The 21,378-nt window shown below is 41.7% G+C and overlaps 1 protein-coding gene across 1 annotated transcript in view; it reads right to left on the bottom strand.

Annotated features, from left to right (window-relative positions):
* LOC124128861 overlaps positions 1 to 21,378 on the bottom strand; it is a 303,995-nt gene that overhangs the window by 249,445 nt on the left and 33,172 nt on the right. The window lies entirely within an intron of this gene.

The raw sequence follows: 21,378 nt of genomic DNA, 5'->3' as shown, positions 1-21,378 counted from the left end.
CATGCTATCGTATCTCAGTTGTGTAGATGGGTGCTCATGTTGTCAACAACAGGGCTGCCTTTTGCATGCTATCGTATCTCAGTTGTGTAGATGGGTGCTCATGTTGTCAACAACAGGGCTACCCGTAAAGATAATCGGGTGAACTGGGATTCGAACCCACAATCATCGGTTTTTGGCGTGCCCAAGGGACGGAAATCTGCACAGCGAATCGCGGCGCCCTAGACGACTAGATTTGTTTACATCTCGCTGCACTCTGTGACCTAAGGTTGAACTGAGGTTCGATCAGTTGATGTGCAGCAAAAGTACACTTACAATGATGTCACAATACTAATGACCTGATGACATTGTCTAAAGTAGACGTTTTTCTCTGCCAAATACGATCTCGGTAATTCACAATCTCGTCGTCTTGGCATTTGCATACACAAGTCGGCATAGTTTAACAAAGGCAAAATATCCATCTTTTTCCCTAGAGTTGTGTTGCAATTTGTTGGTGCTGAAATTTATAAAATAATAAGATAAAATAAATATGATCAGTGAGGCATGTTTTTCTCACACTTTTAACCATTGAAATTATTGGCTTCAAATCTGGCTCACAGCAATTGTTCATCGGCAATACTTTGAATGGCACAAACGTAAATATCAAGCAAACCGAAAGAAAAGCAATAACACCCTCTCCACAGCCAATATAATTTTCTGCATAAAGCAGAGTCGATTGTACGATTCCGACTTTATCATGAGCATGTGTTTATGAATCACTTTCAAATAGTAATGTAACCAGGTGTTCGCGAAAAGGTGAAGGTATCCTGCCACACCGGTGGCACCCGTCACAAACGCATGGCAAGTCAATTGTTCACCTGAAACAACACGGGAACACATGGTACAAGTCAAAATGAGGAATTGCATCGGACATCATTTTGTCACTGATGTGTCATATTTGGAAAGGTGTACTATAAAACGTTTTGGTCAAGAAAAGTATCGACATTGCGCGTTTTCTCAGCCCTGGGCATATTATGGAATAAGCAGATTTAAGCCGAGAAGCACAATATCTACATTTAAGGGCAGGGCTGAGGAAGCACAGATGAGCAATGAAAGGAAGAATGACTGTCACATGTAAAATGAAACAATACACACTAGTGAAATGAGCGAGCCACACTTTAACAAAAGAAATCCTTTTTCCTTTTTTCAACGAGTGAATTAGTCATCTGTCAAAAAAGTAACAAGAACCCAATAGCGCAATTATGAGTGTTTGTCACATGCGATAAAACAGTCCTGAGAATCTAGAATACCATCTTTGTTAAGGGCCCAATGTGTCGTGTAAACATGGAAACCTCTAACAATTGTGGTGCAACATTTGGTCAAAGTGGCCATATAGAAGCGTGCTACAACAATTCTTGAAGATCTCTCGGTTTGGGAGATCAATCCATTTTACCATTTAATTTAAGCCCATGGGCATAAACACGTTTTAATATTGTTATTTATATTCGAATAAATAACAAGGAGGCTTAAAACGTGCACCCGGTATTGATTATAAGAGGTGTTTGTTTTTTTCCAAAAGGACATTTCGCGTCTGATTCGCACGGTTGTCATTACAGCGAGGGGCTAGCCAAGTGGTCAAAACGTTTGCTCGTCTCGCCCAACGCATACATGTAACTTCGATTGACCACATGAGAAGAAAGCGTGGAACGTATTTCTGATGTCCTCCAAGGTGCTGTTGCTGGAATACTGCACATAATAAACGGCATAAAACCATACTCACTCACTCTGTCCCCGTAAGTCGGCATGTACTGTAACTCGTACATAAATGCGTTTGACTCACTTGGTGCCACGGGACCGTAGATGGAAATTACCCTTTTCATCCGTGCAGATATTAAACACTGTGTGCGTAAAAAACAAAATCAGAACCGTCATCATGGCGTTAACATAGTGTGACTGACATTTTTAACAGTGCTGCGGATGTCGAAATATCGTGAGATTAGTAAAGTAGTTTCCGACCTTTTTCTGCCTAGTTTAAACTTCAAGCGAATGGCGGCGAATTTTGGTTATGCACCCTTGTCACATGCAGGTAACTGTTTAAGTGTCAGGGAACCAATCTGAAAAATAAATCTGATTAGACTACTCATAAAGATTTACTTTTCCCTACCATAGAGTTATTGGCGTAAGACTACTGACGTTTACTCCGCAAGAGAAGTTGTTTTCAAGTATAGCATATTTTATCGAATGTGTGTCTTGGCGATTTGGCGGGCGCTAGAATAAAAAACTCTGTGCACAATTGTCGTATACATGCACGCACGTTTTGACAAAAAAAACTGTTGATGTAATTTTATGTGACATTACTTTCGTTTCGTGTTAATGATCCAAATTCCTGGCCGTGTAAATGAGTTTCCAAAACCATTTCACATTTTGTCACAAAAGGAGATTTAAAAGTGTCCACAACATCTAAATGTGAGTCAACGCCATAATGTTAACTAATTGTGTCAACGTCCGGTTCACATGTGATAACTCGACCCCAGTTTCTGCCAGTGATACACGCGGTAGAGAAATAATACAACCACTACAAACATCCATTTAACTTGATGACAACTAAAGTTGACAGGTTAACTAGTCATGGACTGAGTACACTGTAAAGTTCGATTTGCTTTTCCTTTCTTTGAAACAGGGATAATGGCGTTATGATTGCTTTGCTGAAATAGTAAATATCGTTTGTCTAATGTACATGTACATGCGACATGTTTGATTGTGCAAGATAATTATTGATAACTATTATGAATGTATAGACAATGTAATACAAAATCTCCTCCGAAAATGGAATATGTTATCATAACACGATATGGTTCGTATTTCCAACATTGTGCATTTGGTATGAAATCTAATGAAGATTACATTCACAAACTATTGATGTTTAGTGAACTCTTGATTACCATTTGACATTCTATCGCATCATTAATTTTTGTATGCTGTAGCTGCTGTGCTAGAAAAGAGTAAACTCGTTGTTGCTGTTGTTGTTATATTTCAATGGCGTTGCAATCTGCAATTTTATTTGTATAAGCTAAGGACTAAGTCACACATTCAGGATGTTTATGGCATTACTCGATGGGACTATTCCCGATTAAAATTTGTCAAAATCCTAATCTAGATCCTGTGATTCGTGGCGGTAAGTTCACAAATTTGTAAATTACATTTGTTTAATCACGACAACAATCAGGTATTGTTCAGGAAGCGTCCCGATTCAACCGTTTCCAGCCGAATTCGTCCCGATTCTCCCTTTGTCAATCCGAACCTGATCCGATTTGTATCATCCGCTTGGTAAAAAACGACCGAATCTGTCCCGACAGCGACCCCCAGTGAGTGAGAGAGTGAGTGAGTGAGTTTCCAGTGAGTAAAATCACATCGGAGACTCGAGAAAAATGCTGCACACATTGTTCCAATGTAGGAAATCGCTCTAGGCGACCCAATCCTTTTCTGATTCCAGATCACAATGCTAACTTCCACTCCAATGTTGACCTAAATGCCTGGAATCATCATGAAGGTTAAATGGATGCACAGAGTACACAGATTGAACACAAGGGCAGTGGATTTCTACTTGCGTTTTTTTTTTCATGCTACAGTGTAGGACGTATACAAGACACGTGCACCCCCGCGCGCTCCACGCTATCACAACTTACAGTGTCACGTGGCTTCTATAACAAGTCTTTTTTCATCAAAAGTATGTAGCTGGTGAGCATACCGTCGTTTATGTAGAAAAAAAATATTGTCTCCTGCAGACATTATAGGGATAACTATCGTTATAGCCGTAAACCAATTTATTTATATGCCAATTTATTTTATATCTTATCAGTATATGATAATAATAAGAAGAATAGTGACACATGTGTTGAAAATCAGAGAACTGTGTTGTTTTTTGTTTCTCTTACATTCTGGTGTCGATTATGAAAATTACATGAAGATAACAGCTGAGGAATCGCCATTTTCTATTCATAAATACAAATGTACTTTTGGGGGCCTTTTTAGCACCCGATAACTGCATATCGCGTACAATGCTCCCCGAAGACGATGTATAAGGCGCGCAAAAGTCGCAACATGTATGCCAGATAACTCTTAGCCAAAGGATCAACACAGCGCAAAGATATTTTGTAGATACATACCTACTGATGCAAAGATATTTTGTAGATACATACCTACTGATGCAATGTAAGTACCTATACTGTCAGAAAGCGCACATACGTATCCCAGAAGGTAAACCGAATTGCAATTTCAGAATCAGGATATGAGAACATGGCATGAATTTAAATATTTAGGTAATGATAAATAAAACAGAAAAAAATCAGAAATTCAAAGCAAAACTAGTTTTCACAACAATGACTACCTGAAACATGTGCTATTGTTTTCACCGCCTCCGTGGTCCAGAGAGACAGCGTTCGTCCGGGGAGCAGAAGGTCCGCGGTTCGATCCCAGACCGCGTCATACCAAAAGACGTTAAAAGATGGTACTTGTTGTTACCCTGTCTGGCGCTCGGCATTAAGGGGCTTAAATAAGGACTGGTCGGCTCGGAGTCAGTATACTGTGTCTGAGTGGGGTATTCATGTTAAACTGTGACATGGTATCTCAGTGAGCAAGCACTTTAAGGCGGCATCAGTCCGGACTAGTACAAGCTGCCACATAGCCACACACACACACACGTGCATACACGTCGCTATGTAAGTACAATAATCTTGGACGCGACGTTAAACCCGATTTCACCTCAGTGGACACAATAGGTATTAGGTTGACATAATCATAGTGGTATACAAGATATATGTTTAAAGTGTGTTCAGAATGGAATGGTATAAAAACTGTTTTCTTGGCACATGATAATGTTTGCAACATATCTGCACGTATTTTTGTGAGTGTGCATGTTTTATGTAACCTTGAATCATTCTTCTCTATAAGAGTTACCTCCCTGACGTTTAACGCGCTGTCAGTGTACTGCTGTAGTCTGACACGTAAGTTGATCAGGCTGTCGAAAAAGTTGTTTTCCTTCCAACACGAAACTGGGTCCATGTTTCCCACATAGCGATCTGTAAGTAAGGAAAGGCTGCGATGTGATGTTTGCTGTGAGCCACTGAGAAGTGCCGGTAAACGTGAAGCAAGTGTGAGCGCGAGATGTTGGTTACATAGCCTGATTCCAAGGCTGTGGTTGGAGTTAACGCAACCCGCCCTTATCTCAACAGGTGTGATGCCCACTTCTTGGAAGAATTAAACCAATTTTGAAAAGTTTCTCAACAATTAATATCGTGAAAAAAAATCTAGACTTTGTCAGATGTGTTAGCTGTACCCAATTGTCATGTAATTGTATCTATACAAAGTCTAGCCTATGGCTTGTGTACGAAGATGAACCTCTATTGCCAGTGTCGTAACTTTAAGTATAATTCTAATTAATCAAACTGCACAGTTTCAGTGAGTGAGTGAGTGAGTTGGGTTTAACGCCGCTTTTAACAGTATTCCAGTTCTATCACGGCGTGTCAGCTTAATGTGGGAGGAAAGCCCGAAGTGATGCAGGTCTCAGCCGTTTACCACTTCGGTGAAACCCACAAGCAAGGGCATGGTGCTGACAAACCTAGAAACATAATCAGGGCGAACCAGGATTCGAGCCACAATCATAGGTTTCTGGCGTGTCCAAGAGACGCAACTCTGCACAGCGAATCGCGGCGCCTTAGACGACTGGGCCACCCGTGCCCCCTACTCAGTTTCAAGGCAAATAAACCCTACTATCAAGTCTCTTTATTTTTTCGTTCTTAAACATATGAAGACACTCCCAACAATAACGGCCGCAGGAGCGAGAGGCCTATATAAACACTGAATGTAAATATTACTTATTGCATTAATGCACACTTGTCATGGTGTGGCCATTGCCTCTTATTATGTTGCACTAATTTTCTGCAACCTGCATGTAATATATATCTTTAATTATCGTGTGTATGACTGCACCGCCTTCAATACTGTCTGATCGTCTGCGTTTCCTTTCAGAATACAACAGCTATAGCTACATCACTTCCGCTTGTTTCCCTAGTATCAATCTTGTACGGTTAATGATGAACACTATTAATGTGTTTGAACTTTGCAAGTTCTACCCTGTACTATATGCTAATTGCATGTGCTACCTTCAGAATCAGGATAGGAGAACATGACATGAGTTTAGATATTAGGGTAATAGAAAAATAGAAAACAAACATGAATTGAATCAAAGCTAGTGATATGCTTTCACAGCAATGACTTCCTGAAACATTTGTTATTGTTTTCAAGGAACAAGAGGTATTAGGTGGACACAATCATAGTGGTATACGTGGCTCATGTTAAAGTGCTTTCAGAATGGAATGGCATAAAACCTGTTGTGTTGTGAGGTGATGAGCAACACGTTCAAGCAGTGCAGCACCGTGGCAGCCTGGGCTATAAATAGAATGGATGGCATGACCAGTGTTGACACAAAAGTTCATAAGAACTAACCATCAAAGCATGAAACAAATAATTCACTAAGGAAACAAGAGGTCGTGTATGAATTTATGTCAAACACGTTAATCTAAACCATGCCAGTATTAAACCTATATCAGAATTGACAGTCAATAGTATGACCACTTACGTCTAGTGACCCAGACATGTCCTCCTCCATTGTTCTGTGTATATGACGACAGCTAATCAAATGTTTTGCCATTGTTCTGTGTATATGACGACAGCTACTCCATTGATTTGCCATTGTTCTGTGTATATGACGACAGCTACTCCAATGATTTGCCATTGTTCTGTGTATATGACGGCAGCTACTCCAATGATTTGCCATTGTTCTGTGTATATGACGACAGCTACTCCAATGATTTGCCATTGTTCTGTGTACATGACGACAGCTACTCCAATGATTTGCCATTGTTCTGTGTATATGGCGACATCTACTCAAGTGTTTTGCCATTGTTCTGTGTATATGGCGACATCTACTCAAGTGTTTTTCCATTGTTCTGTGTATATGACGACAGCTACTCCAATGTTTTGCCATTGTTCTGTGTATATGACGACAGCTACTCCAATGATTTGTCATTGTTCTGTGTATATGACGACAGCTACTCCAATGATTTGCCATTGTTCTGTGTATATGGCGACATCTACTCAAGTGTTTTGCCATTGTTCTGTGTATATGGCGACATCTACTCAAGTGTTTTTCCATTGTTCTGTGTATATGACGACAGCTACTCCAATGTTTTGCCATTGTTCTGTGTATATGACGACAGCTACTCCAATGATTTGCCATTGTCCTGTGTATATGACGACGGCTACTCCAATGTTTTGCCATTGTTCTGTATATATGACGAAAGCTACTCCAGTGTTTTGCCATTGTTCTGTGTATTTGACGACTGCTACTCCAAAGATTTGCCATTGTTCTGTGTATATGACGACGGCTACTCAAATGTTTTGCCATTGTTCTGTGTATATGACGAAAGCTACTGCAGTGTTTTGCCATTGTTCTGTGTATATGGCGACATCTACTCAAGTGTTTTGTCATTGTTCTGTGTATATGACGACAGCTACTCCAATGATTTGCCATTGTTCTGTGTATATGACGAAAGCTATTCCAATGATTTGCCATTGTTCTGTGTATATGACGACAGCTACTCCAAAGATTTGCCATTGTTCTGTGTATATGACGACGGCTACTCCAATGTTTTGCCATTGTTCTGTGTATATGACGGCAGCTACTCCACTGATTTGCCATTGTTATGTGTATATGACGACAGCTACTCCAAAGATTTGCCATTGTTCTGTGTATATGACGACAGCTACTCCAAAGATTTGCCATTGTTCTGTGTATATGACGACAGCTACTCCAATGATTTGCCATTGTTCTGTGTATATGGCGACATCTACTCAAGTGTTTTGCCATTGTTCTGTGTATATGGCGACATCTACTCAAGTGTTTTTCCATTGTTCTGTGTATATGACGACAGCTACTCCACTGATTTGCCATTGTTCTTCTGTATATGACGACAGCTACTCCAAAGATTTGCCATTGTTCTTCTGTATATGACGACAGCTACTCCACTGATTTGCCATTGTTCTGTGTATATGACGACAGCTACTCCAAAGATTTGCCATTGTTCTGTGTATATGACGACAGCTACTCCAAAGATTTGCCATTGTTCTGTGTATATGACGACAGCTACTCCAATGTTTTGCCATTGTTCTGTGTATATGACGACAGCTACTCCAATGTTTTGCCATTGTTCTGTGTATATGACGACAGCTACTCCAAAGATTTGCCATTGTTCTGTGTATATGACGACAGCTACTCCAGTCTTTCACCAGTAATTACGTCACAGGGCTTTTGAAAGGAATATTGCTGTTGTTGCTGATAAACACATGTGTTTTGAACTACAGTAGTTGTAGTCAGTGAGTGAGTGTTGTTTTGTGATGCTGTACCCATGTCGGGAATCGAATCCGGGTCTTCGGTGTGACGAGCGAACGCTTTAACCACTAGGTTGGAGGTCTAATCAGGAATGTGTGAGTGTCATTGTAGTTAGGGGTTTAGCCAGGAGTGAGCTAGTGTTGTTCTTGATGTCATATGTGTCTCATACCAGAGTAGTTAGGAGTTTAGCCAGGAGTCAGCTAGTGTTGTTGTTGATGTCATATGTGTCTCATACCAGAGTAGTTAGGGGTTTAGCCAGGAGTGAGCTAGTGTTGTTGTTGATGTCATATGTGTCTCATACCAGAGTAGTTAGGGGTTTAGCCAGGAGTGAGCTAGTGTTGTTGTTGATGTCATATGTGTCTCATACCAGAGTAGTTAGGGGTTTAGCCAGGAGTGAGCTAGTGTTGTTGTTGATGTCATATGTGTCTTATACCAGAGTAGTTAGGGGTTTAGCCAGGAGTGAGCTAGTGTTGTTGTTGATGTCTTATGTGTCTTATACCAGAGTAGTTAGGGGTTTAGCCAGGAGTGAGATAGTGTTGTTGTTGATGTCACATGTGTCTCATACTAGAGTAGTTAGGGGTTTAGCCAGGAGTGAGCTAGTGTTGTTGTTGATGTCTTATGTGTCTTATACCAGAGTAGTTAGGGGTTTAGCCAGGAGTGAGCTAGTGTTGTTGTTGATGTCACATGTGTCTCATACTAGAGTAGTTAGGGGTTTAGCCAGGAGTGAGCTAGTGTTGTTGTTGATGTCACATGTGTCTCATACTAGAGTAGTTAGGGGTTTAGCCAGGAGTGAGCTAGTGTTGTTCTTGATGTCACATGTGTCTTATACTAGAGTAGTTAGGGGTTTAGCCAGAAGTGAGCTAGTGTTGTTGTTGATGTCACATGTTTCTCATACCAGAGTAGTTAGGGGTTTAGCCAGGAGTGAGCTAGTGTTGTTGTTGATGTCTTATGTGTCTCATACCAGAGTAGTTAGGGGTTTAGCCAGGAGTGAGCTAGTGTTGTTGTTGATGTCACATGTGTCTCATACTAGAGTAGTTAGGGGTTTAGCCAGGAGTGAGCTAGTGTTGTTGTTGATGTCACATGTGTCTCATACTAGAGTAGTTAGGGGTTTAGCCAGGAGTGAGCTAGTGTTGTTGTTGATGTCACATGTGTCTCATACTAGAGTAGTTAGGGGTTTAGCCAGGAGTGAGCTAGTGTTGTTGTTGATGTCACATGTGTCTCATACTAGAGTAGTTAGGGGTTTAGCCAGGAGTGAGCTAGTGTTGTTGTTGATGTCACATGTGTCTTATACTAGAGTAGTTAGGGGTTTAGCCAGGAGTGAGCTAGTGTTGTTGTTGATGTCACATGTGTCTTATACTAGAGTAGTTAGGGGTTTAGCCAGGAGTGAGCTAGTGTTGTTCTTGATGTCACATGTGTCTTATACTAGAGTAGTTAGGGGTTTAGCCAGGAGTGAGCTAGTGTTGTTGTTGATGTCACATGTTTCTCATACCAGAGTAGTTAGGGGTTTAGCCAGGAGTGAGCTAGTGTTGTTGTTGATGTCTTATGTGTCTCATACCAGAGTAGTTAGGGGTTTAGCCAGGAGTGAGCTAGTGTTGTTGTTGATGTCACATGTTTTGCTATGAGTGAGTGAGTGTTGTTCTTGATGTCACATGTGTCTTATACTAGAGTAGTTAGGGGTTTAGCCAGGAGTGAGCTAGTGTTGTTGTTGATGTCACATGTGTCTTATACTAGAGCAGTTAGGGGTTTAGCCAGGAGTGAGCTAGTGTTGTTGTTGATGTCACATGTTTTGCTATGAGTGAGTGAGTATTGTTCTTGATGTCACATGTGTCTTATACTAGAGTAGTTAGGGGTTTAGCCAGGAGTGAGTGAGTGTTGTTGTTGATGCACATGTGTCTTATACTAGAGTAGTTAGGGGTTTAGCCAGGAGTGAGCTAGTGTTGTTGTTGATGTCACATGTGTCTCATACCAGAGTAGTTAGGGGTTTAGCCAGGAGTGAGCTAGTGTTGTTGTTGATGTCACATGTTTTGCTATGAGTGAGTGAGTATTGTTCTTGATGTCACATGTGTCTTATACTAGAGTAGTTAGGGGTTTAGCCAGGAGTGAGTGAGTGTTGTTGTTGATGCACATGTGTCTTATACTAGAGTAGTTAGGGGTTTAGCCAGGAGTGAGCTAGTGTTGTTGTTGATGTCTTATGTGTCTCATACCAGAGTAGTTAGGGGTTTAGCCAGGAGTGAGTGAGTGTTGTTGTTGATGTCACATGTTTTGCTATGAGTGAGTGAGTGTTGTTCTTGATATCACATGTGTCTTATACTAGAGTAGTTAGGGGTTTAGCCAGGAGTGAGCTAGTGTTGTTGTTGATGTCACATGTGTCTTATACTAGAGTAGTTAGGGGTTTAGCCAGGAGTGAGTGAGTGTTGTTGTTGATGTCACATGTGTCTTATACTAGAGTAGTTAGGGGTTTAGCCAGGAGTGAGCTAGTGTTGTTGTTGATGTCTTATGTGTCTTATACCAGAGTAGTTAGGGGTTTAGCCAGGATTGAGTGATTGTTGTTGTTGATGTCACATGTTTTGCTATGAGTGAGTGAGTGTTGTTGTTGATGTCACATGTGTCTTATACTAGAGTAGTTAGGGGTTTAGCAAGGAGTGAGTGAGTGTTGATGTTGATGTCACATGTGTCTTATACTAGAGTAGTTAGGGGTTTAGCCAGGAGTGAGTGAGTGTTGTTGTTGATGTCACATGTGTCTCATACCAGAGTAGTTAGGGGTTTAGCCAGGAGTAAGCTAGTGTTGTTCTTGATGTCACATGTGTCTTATACTAGAGTAGTTAGGGGTTTAGCCAGGAGTGAGCTAGTGTTGTTGTTGATGTCACATGTGTCTCATACCAGAGTAGTTAGGGGTTTAGCCAGGAGTGAGCTAGTGTTGTTGTTGATGTCTTATGTGTCTCATACCAGAGTAGTTAGGGGTTTAGCCAGGAGTGAGCTAGTGTTGTTGATGTCACATGTGTCTCATACCAGAGTAGTTAGGGGTTTAGCCAGGAGTGAGCTAGTGTTGTTGTTGATGTCACATGTTTTGCTATGAGTGAGTGAGTGTTGTTGTTGATGTCACATGTGTCTTATACTAGAGTAGTTAGGGGTTTAGCCAGGAGTGAGTGAGTGTTGTTGTTGATGTCATATGTGTCTCATACTACAGTAGTTAGGGGTTTAGCCAGGAGTGAGTGAGTGTTGTTGTTGATGTCATATGTGTCTCATACTACAGTAGTTAGGGGTGTAGCCAGGAGTGAGTGAGTGAGTGTTGTTGTTGATGTCACATATGTCTTATACTAGAGTAGTTAGGGGTTTAGCCAGGAGTGAGCTAGTGTTGTTCTTGATGTCACATGTGTCTTATACTAGAGTAGTTAGGGGTTTAGCCAGGAGTGAGCTAGTGTTGTTGTTGATGTCACATGTGTCTCATACCAGAGTAGATAGGGGTTTAGCCAGGAGTGAGCTAGTGTTGTTGTTGATGTCACATGTGTCTCATACCAGAGTAGTTAGGGGTTTAGCCAGGAGTGAGCTAGTGTTGTTGTTGATGTCACATGTTTTGCTATGAGTGAGTGAGTATTGTTCTTGATGTCACATGTGTCTTATACTAGAGTAGTTAGGGGTTTAACCAGGAGTGAGTGAGTGTTGTTGTTGATGTCATATGTGTCTCATACTACAGTAGTTAGGGGTTTAGCCAGGAGTGAGTGAGTGTTGTTGTTGATGGCATATGTGTCTCATACTACAGTAGTTAGGGGTTTAGCCAGGAGTGAGCTAGTGTTGTTGTTGATGTCACATGTGTCTTATACTAGAGTAGTTAGGGGTTTAGCCAGGAGTGAGCTAGTTTTGTTGTTGATGTCTTATGTGTCTCATACCAGAGTAGTTAGGGGTTTAGCCAGGAGTGAGCTAGTGTTGTTGTTGATGTCACATGTGTCTTATACTAGAGTAGTTAGGGGTTTAGCCAGGAGTGAGCTAGTGTTGTTGTTGATGTCTTTTGTGTCTCATACCAGAGTAGTTAGGGGTTTAGCCAGGAGTGAGCTAGTGTTGTTGTTGATGTCACATGTGTCTCATACCAGAGTAGTTAGGGGTTTAGCCAGGAGTGAGTGAGTGTTGTTGTTGATGTCACATGTTTTGCTATGAGTGAGTGAGTGTTGTTGTTGATGTCACATGTGTCTTATACTAGAGTAGTTAGGGGTTTAGCCAGGAGTGAGCTAGTGTTGTTGTTGATGTCACATGTGTCTTATACTAGAGTAGTTAGGGGTTTAGCCAGGAGTGAGCTAGTGTTGTTGCTGATGTCATATGTGTCTTAAACTAGAGTAGTTAGGGGTTTAGCCAGGAGTGAGCTAGTGTTATTGTTGATGTCTTATGTGTCTCATACCAGAGTAGTTAGGGGTTTAGCCAGGAGTGAGCTAGTGTTGTTGTTGATGCACATGTGTCTTATACTAGAGTAGTTAGGGGTTTAGCCAGGAGTGAGCTAGTGTTGTTGTTGATGTCTTATGTGTCTCATACCAGAGTAGTTAGGGGTTTAGCCAGGAGTGAGTGAGTGTTGTTGTTGATGTCACATGTTTTGCTATGAGTGAGTGAGTGTTGTTCTTGATATCACATGTGTCTTATACTAGAGTAGTTAGGGGTTTAGCCAGGAGTGAGCTAGTGTTGTTGTTGATGTCACATGTGTCTTATACTAGAGTAGTTAGGGGTTTAGCCAGGAGTGAGTGAGTGTTGTTGTTGATGTCACATGTGTCTTATACTAGAGTAGTTAGGGGTTTAGCCAGGAGTGAGCTAGTGTTGTTGTTGATGTCTTATGTGTCTTATACCAGAGTAGTTAGGGGTTTAGCCAGGATTGAGTGATTGTTGTTGTTGATGTCACATGTTTTGCTATGAGTGAGTGAGTGTTGTTCTTGATGTCACATGTGTCTTATACTAGAGTAGTTAGGGGTTTAGCCAGGAGTGAGCTAGTGTTGTTGTTGATGTCACATGTGTCTTATACTAGAGTAGTTAGGGGTTTAGCCAGGAGTGAGTGAGTGTTGTTGTTGATGTCACATGTGTCTTATACTAGAGTAGTTAGGGTTTAGCCAGGAGTAAGCTAGTGTTGTTCTTGATGTCACATGTGTCTTATACTAGAGTAGTTAGGGGTTTAGCCAGGAGTGAGCTAGTGTTGTTGTTGATGTCACATGTGTCTCATACCAGAGTAGTTAGGGGTTTAGCCAGGAGTGAGCTAGTGTTGTTGTTGATGTCACATGTGTCTCATACCAGAGTAGTTAGGGGTTTGGCCAGGAGTGAGCTAGTGTTGTTGTTGATGTCACATGTGTCTCATACCAGAGTAGTTAGGGGTTTAGCCAGGAGTGAGCTAGTGTTGTTGATGTCACATGTGTCTCATACCAGAGTAGTTAGGGGTTTAGCCAGGAGTGAGCTAGTGTTGTTGTTGATGTCACATGTTTTGCTATGAGTGAGTGAGTGTTGTTCTTGATGTCACATGTGTCTTATACTAGAGTAGTTAGGGGTTTAGCCAGGAGTGAGTGAGTGTTGTTGTTGATGTCATATGTGTCTCATACTACAGTAGTTAGGGGTTTAGCCAGGAGTGAGTGAGTGTTGTTGTTGATGTCATATGTGTCTCATACTACAGTAGTTAGGGGTGTAGCCAGGAGTGAGTGAGTGAGTGTTGTTGTTGATGTCACATATGTCTTATACTAGAGTAGTTAGGGGTTTAGCCAGGAGTGAGCTAGTGTTGTTCTTGATGTCACATGTGTCTTATACTAGAGTAGTTAGGGGTTTAGCCAGGACTGAGCTAGTGTTGTTGTTGATGTCACATGTGTCTCATACCAGAGTAGATAGGGGTTTAGCCAGGAGTGAGCTAGTGTTGTTGTTGATGTCACATGTGTCTCATACCAGAGTAGTTAGGGGTTTAGCCAGGAGTGAGCTAGTGTTGTTGTTGATGTCACATGTTTTGCTATGAGTGAGTGAGTATTGTTCTTGATGTCACATGTGTCTTATACTAGAGTAGTTAGGGGTTTAGCCAGGAGTGAGTGAGTGTTGTTGTTGATGTCATATGTGTCTCATACTACAGTAGTTAGGGGTTTAGCCAGGAGTGAGTGAGTGTTGTTGTTGATGGCATATGTGTCTCATACTAGAGTAGTTAGGGGTTTAGCCAGGAGTGAGTGAGTGTTGTTGTTGATGTCATATGTGTCTCATACTAGAGTAGTTAGGGGTTTAGCCAGGAGTGAGTGAGTGTTGTTGTTGATGTCACATGTGTCTTATACTAGAGTAGTTAGGGGTTTAGCCAGGAGTGAGCTAGTGTTGTTGTTGATGTCATATGTGTCTCATACTACAGTAGTTAGGGGTTTAGCCAGGAGTGAGTGAGTGTTGTTGTTGATGTCATATGTGTCTCATACTAGAGTAGTTAGGGGTTTAGCCAGGAGTGAGCTAGTGTTGTTGTTGATGTCTTATGTGTCTTATACCAGAGTAGTTAGGGGTTTAGCCAGGAGTGAGTGAGTGTTGTTGTTGAAATCTTATGTGTCTCATACCAGAGTAGTTAGGGGTTTAGCCAGGAGTGAGCTAGTGTTGTTGTTGATGTCACATGTTTTGCTATGAGTGAGTGAGTGTTGTTCTTGATGTCACATGTGTCTTATACTAGAGTAGTTAGGGGTTTAGCCAGGAGTGAGTGAGTGTTGTTGTTGATGTCATATGTGTCTCATACTACAGTAGTTAGGGGTTTAGCCAGGAGTGAGTGAGTGTTGTTGTTGATGTCATATGTGTCTCATACTACAGTAGTTAGGGGTGTAGCCAGGAGTGAGTGAGTGAGTGTTGTTGTTGATGTCACATATGTCTTATACTAGAGTAGTTAGGGGTTTAGCCAGGAGTGAGCTAGTGTTGTTCTTGATGTCACATGTGTCTTATACTAGAGTAGTTAGGGGTTTAGCCAGGACTGAGCTAGTGTTGTTGTTGATGTCACATGTGTCTCATACCAGAGTAGATAGGGGTTTAGCCTGGAGTGAGCTAGTGTTGTTGTTGATGTCACATGTGTCTCATACCAGAGTAGTTAGGGGTTTAGCCAGGAGTGAGCTAGTGTTGTTGTTGATGTCACATGTTTTGCTATGAGTGAGTGAGTATTGTTCTTGATGTCACATGTGTCTTATACTAGAGTAGTTAGGGGTTTAGCCAGGAGTGAGTGAGTGTTGTTGTTGATGTCATATGTGTCTCATACTACAGTAGTTAGGGGTTTAGCCAGGAGTGAGTGAGTGTTGTTGTTGATGGCATATGTGTCTCATACTAGAGTAGTTAGGGGTTTAGCCAGGAGTGAGTGAGTGTTGTTGTTGATGTCATATGTGTCTCATACTAGAGTAGTTAGGGGTTTAGCCAGGAGTGAGTGAGTGTTGTTGTTGATGTCACATGTGTCTTATACTAGAGTAGTTAGGGGTTTAGCCAGGAGTGAGTGAGTGTTGTTGTTGATGTCATATGTGTCTCATACTACAGTAGTTAGGGGTTTAGCCAGGAGTGAGTGAGTGTTGTTGTTGATGTCATATGTGTCTCATACTAGAGTAGTTAGGGGTTTAGCCAGGAGTGAGCTAGTGTTGTTGTTGATGTCTTATGTGTCTTATACCAGAGTAGTTAGGGGTTTAGCCAGGAGTGAGTGAGTGTTGTTGTTGAAATCTTATGTGTCTCATACCAGAGTAGTTAGGGGTTTAGCCAGGAGTGAGCTAGTGTTGTTGTTGATGTCACATGTTTTGCTATGAGTGAGTGAGTGTTGTTCTTGATGTCACATGTGTCTTATACTAGAGTAGTTAGGGGTTTAGCCAGGAGTGAGCTAGTGTTGTTGTTGATGTCACATGTGTCTTATACTAGAGTAGTTAGGGGTTTAGCCAGGAGTGAGTGAGTGTTGTTGTTGATGTCACATGTGTCTTATACTAGAGTAGTTAGGGGTTTAGCCAGGAGTGAGCTAGTGTTGTTGTTGATGTCTTATGTGTCTTATACCAGAGTAGTTAGGGGTTTAGCCAGGATTGAGTGATTGTTGTTGTTGATGTCACATGTTTTGCTATGAGTGAGTGAGTGTTGTTCTTGATGTCACATGTGTCTTATACTAGAGTAGTTAGGGGTTTAGCCAGGAGTGAGCTAGTGTTGTTGTTGATGTCACATGTGTCTTATACTAGAGTAGTTAGGGGTTTAGCCAGGAGTGAGTGAGTGTTGTTGTTGATGTCACATGTGTCTTATACTAGAGTAGTTAGGGTTTAGCCAGGAGTAAGCTAGTGTTGTTCTTGATGTCACATGTGTCTTATACTAGAGTAGTTAGGGGTTTAGCCAGGAGTGAGCTAGTGTTGTTGTTGATGTCACATGTGTCTCATACCAGAGTAGTTAGGGGTTTAGCCAGGAGTGAGCTAGTGTTGTTGTTGATGTCACATGTGTCTCATACCAGAGTAGTTAGGGGTTTGGCCAGGAGTGAGCTAGTGTTGTTGTTGATGTCACATGTGTCTCATACCAGAGTAGTTAGGGGTTTAGCCAGGAGTGAGCTAGTGTTGTTGATGTCACATGTGTCTCATACCAGAGTAGTTAGGGGTTTAGCCAGGAGTGAGCTAGTGTTGTTGTTGATGTCACATGTTTTGCTATGAGTGAGTGAGTGTTGTTCTTGATGTCACATGTGTCTTATACTAGAGTAGTTAGGGGTTTAGCCAGGAGTGAGTGAGTGTTGTTGTTGATGTCATATGTGTCTCATACTACAGTAGTTAGGGGTTTAGCCAGGAGTGAGTGAGTGTTGTTGTTGATGTCATATGTGTCTCATACTACAGTAGTTAGGGGTGTAGCCAGGAGTGAGTGAGTGAGTGTTGTTGTTGATGTCACATATGTCTTATACTAGAGTAGTTAGGGGTTTAGCCAGGAGTGAGCTAGTGTTGTTCTTGATGTCACATGTGTCTTATACTAGAGTAGTTAGGGGTTTAGCCAGGACTGAGCTAGTGTTGTTGTTGATGTCACATGTGTCTCATACCAGAGTAGATAGGGGTTTAGCCTGGAGTGAGCTAGTGTTGTTGTTGATGTCACATGTGTCTCATACCAGAGTAGTTAGGGGTTTAGCCAGGAGTGAGCTAGTGTTGTTGTTGATGTCACATGTTTTGCTATGAGTGAGTGAGTATTGTTCTTGATGTCACATGTGTCTTATACTAGAGTAGTTAGGGGTTTAGCCAGGAGTGAGTGAGTGTTGTTGTTGATGTCATATGTGTCTCATACTACAGTAGTTAGGGGTTTAGCCAGGAGTGAGTGAGTGTTGTTGTTGATGGCATATGTGTCTCATACTAGAGTAGTTAGGGGTTTAGCCAGGAGTGAGTGAGTGTTGTTGTTGATGTCATATGTGTCTCATACTAGAGTAGTTAGGGGTTTAGCCAGGAGTGAGTGAGTGTTGTTGTTGATTTCACATGTGTCTTATACTAGAGTAGTTAGGGGTTCAGCCAGGAGTGAGTGAGTGTTGTTGTTGATGTCATATGTGTCTCATACTACAGTAGTTAGGGGTTTAGCCAGGAGTGAGTGAGTGTTGTTGTTGATGTCATATGTGTGTCATACTAGAGTAGTTAGGGGTTTAGCCAGGAGTGAGCTAGTGTTGTTGTTGATGTCTTATGTGTCTTATACCAGAGTAGTTAGGGGTTTAGCCAGGAGTGAGTGAGTGTTGTTGTTGAAATCTTATGTGTCTCATACCAGAGTAGTTAGGGGTTTAGCCAGGAGTGAGCTAGTGTTGTTGTTGATGTCACATGTTTTGCTATGAGTGAGTGAGTGTTGTTCTTGATGTCACATGTGTCTTATACTAGAGTAGTTAGGGGTTTAGCCAGGAGTGAGCTAGTGTTGTTGTTGATGTCACATGTGTCTTATACTAGAGTAGTTAGGGGTTTAGCCAGGAGTGAGTGAGTGTTGTTGTTGATGTCACATGTGTCTTATACTAGAGTAGTTAGGGGTTTAGCCAGGAGTGAGCTAGTGTTGTTCTTGATGTCACATGTGTCTTATACTAGAGTAGTTAGGGGTTTAGCCAGGAGTGAGTGAGTGTTGTTGTTGATGTCACATGTGTCTTATACTAGAGTAGTTAGGGGTTTAGCCAGGAGTGAGCTAGTGTTGTTGTTGATGTCACATGTGTCTCATACCAGAGTAGTTAGGGGTTTAGCCAGGAGTGAGCTAGTGTTGTTGTTGATGTCACATGTTTTGCTATGAGTGAGTGAGTGTTGTTCTTGATGTCACATGTGTCTTATACTAGAGTAGTTAGGGGTTTAGCCTGGAGTGAGCTAGTGTTGTTGTTGATGTCACATGTGTCTTATACTAGAGTAGTTAGGGGTTTAGCCAGGAGTGAGCTAGTGTTGTTGTTGATGTCACATGTGTCTCATACCAGAGTAGTTAGGGGTTTAGCCAGGAGTGAGCTAGTGTTGTTGTTGATGTCACATGTGTCTTATACTAGAGTAGTTAGGGGTTTAGCCAGGAGTGAGCTAGTGTTGTTGTTGATGTCACATGTGTCTCATACCAGAGTAGTTAGGGGTTTAGCCAGGAGTGAGCTAGTGTTGTTGTTGATGTCACATGTGTCTTATACTAGAGTAGTTAGGGGTTTAGCCAGGAGTGAGCTAGTGTTGTTGTTGATGTCACATGTGTCTCATACCAGAGTAGTTAGGGGTTTAGCCAGGAGTGAGCTAGTGTTGTTGTTGATGTCACATGTTTTGCTATGAGTGAGTGAGTGTTGTTGTTGATGTCACATGTATCTTATACTAGAGTAGTTAGGGGTTTAGCCAGGAGTGAGCTAGTGTTGTTGTTGATGTCACATGTGTCTCATACCAGAGTAGTTAGGGGTTTAGCCAGGAGTGAGCTAGTGTTGTTGTTGATGTCACATGTTTTGCTATGAGTGAGTGAGTGTTGTTCTTGATGTCACATGTGTCTTATACTAGAGTAGTTAGGGGTTTAGCCAGGAGTGAGTGAGTGTTGTTGTTGATGGCATATGTGTCTCATACTACAGTAGTTAGGGGTTTAGCCAGGAGTGAGTGAGTGTTGTTGTTGATGTCATATGTGTCTCATACTACAGTAGTTAGGGGTTTAGCCAGGAGTGAGTGAGTGTTGTTGTTGATGTCATATGTGTCTCATACTACAGTAGTTAGGGGTTTAGCCAGGAGTGAGCTAGTGTTGTTGTTGATGTCACACGTGTCTTATACTAGAGTAGTTAGGGTTTAGCCAGGAGTGAGCTAGTGTTGTTGTTGATGTCACATGTGTCTTATACTAGAGTAGTTAGGGGTTTAGCCAGGAGTGAGTGAGTGTTGTTGTTGATGTCACATGTTTCTCATACCAGAGTAGTTAGGGGTTTAGCCAGGAGTGAGCTAGTGTTGTTGTTGATGTCACATGTTTTGCTATGAGTGAGTGAGTGTTGTTGTTGATGTCACATGTGTCTTATACTAGAGTAGTTAGGGGTTTAGCCAGGAGTGAGCTAGTGTTGTTGTTGATGTCACATGTGTCTTATACTAGAGTAGTTAGGGGTTTAGCCAGGAGTGAGCTAGTGTTGTTGTTGATGTCACATGTGTCTCATACCAGAGTAGTTAGGGGTTTAGCCAGGAGTGAGCTAGTGTTGTTGTTGATGTCACATGTGTCTTATACTAGAGTAGTTAGGGGTTTAGCCAGGAGTGAGCTAGTGTTGTTGTTGATGTCACATGTGTCTCATACCAGAGTAGTTAGGGGTTTAGCCAGGAGTGAGCTAGTGTTGTTGTTGATGTCACATGTGTCTTATACTAGAGTAGTTAGGGGTTTAGCCAGGAGTGAGCTAGTGTTGTTGTTGATGTCACATGTGTCTCATACCAGAGTAGTTAGGGGTTTAGCCAGGAGTGAGCTAGTGTTGTTGTTGATGTCACATGTTTTGCTATGAGTGAGTGAGTGTTGTTCTTGATGTCACATGTGTCTTATACTAGAGTAGTTAGGGGTTTAGCCAGGAGTGAGTGAGTGTTGTTGTTGATGGCATATGTGTCTCATACTACAGTAGTTAGGGGTTTAGCCAGGAGTGAGTGAGTGTTGTTGTTGATGTCATATGTGTCTCATACTACAGTAGTTAGGGGTTTAGCCAGGAGTGAGTGAGTGTTGTTGTTGATGTCATATGTGTCTCATACTACAGTAGTTAGGGGTTTAGCCAGGAGTGAGTGAGTGTTGTTGTTGATGTCATTTGTGTCTCATACTACAGTAGTTAGGGGTGTAGCCAGGAGTGAGTGAGTGAGTGTTGTTGTTGATGTCACATGTGTCTTATACTAGAGTAGTTAGGGGTTTAGCCAGGAGTGAGCTAGTGTTGTTGTTGATGTCATATGTGTCTCATACTACAATAGTTAGGGGTGTAGCCAGGAGTGAGTGAGTGAGTGTTGTTGTTGATGTCACATGTGTCTTATACTAGGGTAGGTAGGGGTTTAGCCATGAGTGAGTGAGTGAGTGCTGTTGTTGATGTCACATGTTTAGCCATGAGTGAGTGAGTGTTGTTGTTGTTGATGCCATATGTGTCTTATACTAGAGTAGTTAGGGGTGTAGTGGGTAGTAAGTGAGTTTGAGTTGTTGTTGATGTCAAATGTGTCTCGAATTGCAGTAGTTAGGGGTTTAGCGGGGAGTAAGTGAGTTTAAGCTGTTGTTGATGTCAAATGTGTCTAGTTGGGGTTTAGCCAGTAGAAAGTGAGCTTAAGTTGTTGTTGATGTCAAATGTGTCTCGAACTACAGTAGTTAGGGGTAGCTCAACAGCAATTGTCCTGTTTTATTCTCAACAAACCGAATCTTAATGTTTGGCAAGTCAAAGGAAAAGTGCCAACATCCTGTACCGAGTTTCGTACAGGTCACTCTGACATCGGCTAAACTTAATGTGAAGTCATCTGGCCGTAATCCATACTCTCTTGAAACATCTGATGCCCATTAATGTTTCCATTAATAACTAATATGCAATTAACTAAATCTTGGTGTCCCAAAGTTCAAACGGG

The sequence above is a fragment of the Haliotis rufescens genome, unplaced genomic scaffold (genome assembly GCF_023055435.1).
Source record: "Haliotis rufescens isolate VD_foot unplaced genomic scaffold, xgHalRufe1.0.p SCAF_14, whole genome shotgun sequence".
In the NCBI taxonomy this organism is placed as follows: Eukaryota; Metazoa; Mollusca; class Gastropoda; order Lepetellida; family Haliotidae; genus Haliotis; species Haliotis rufescens.
Note: the sequence above shows the minus strand (reverse complement) of the source record. Positions and strands in the feature narration are given on the sequence as shown.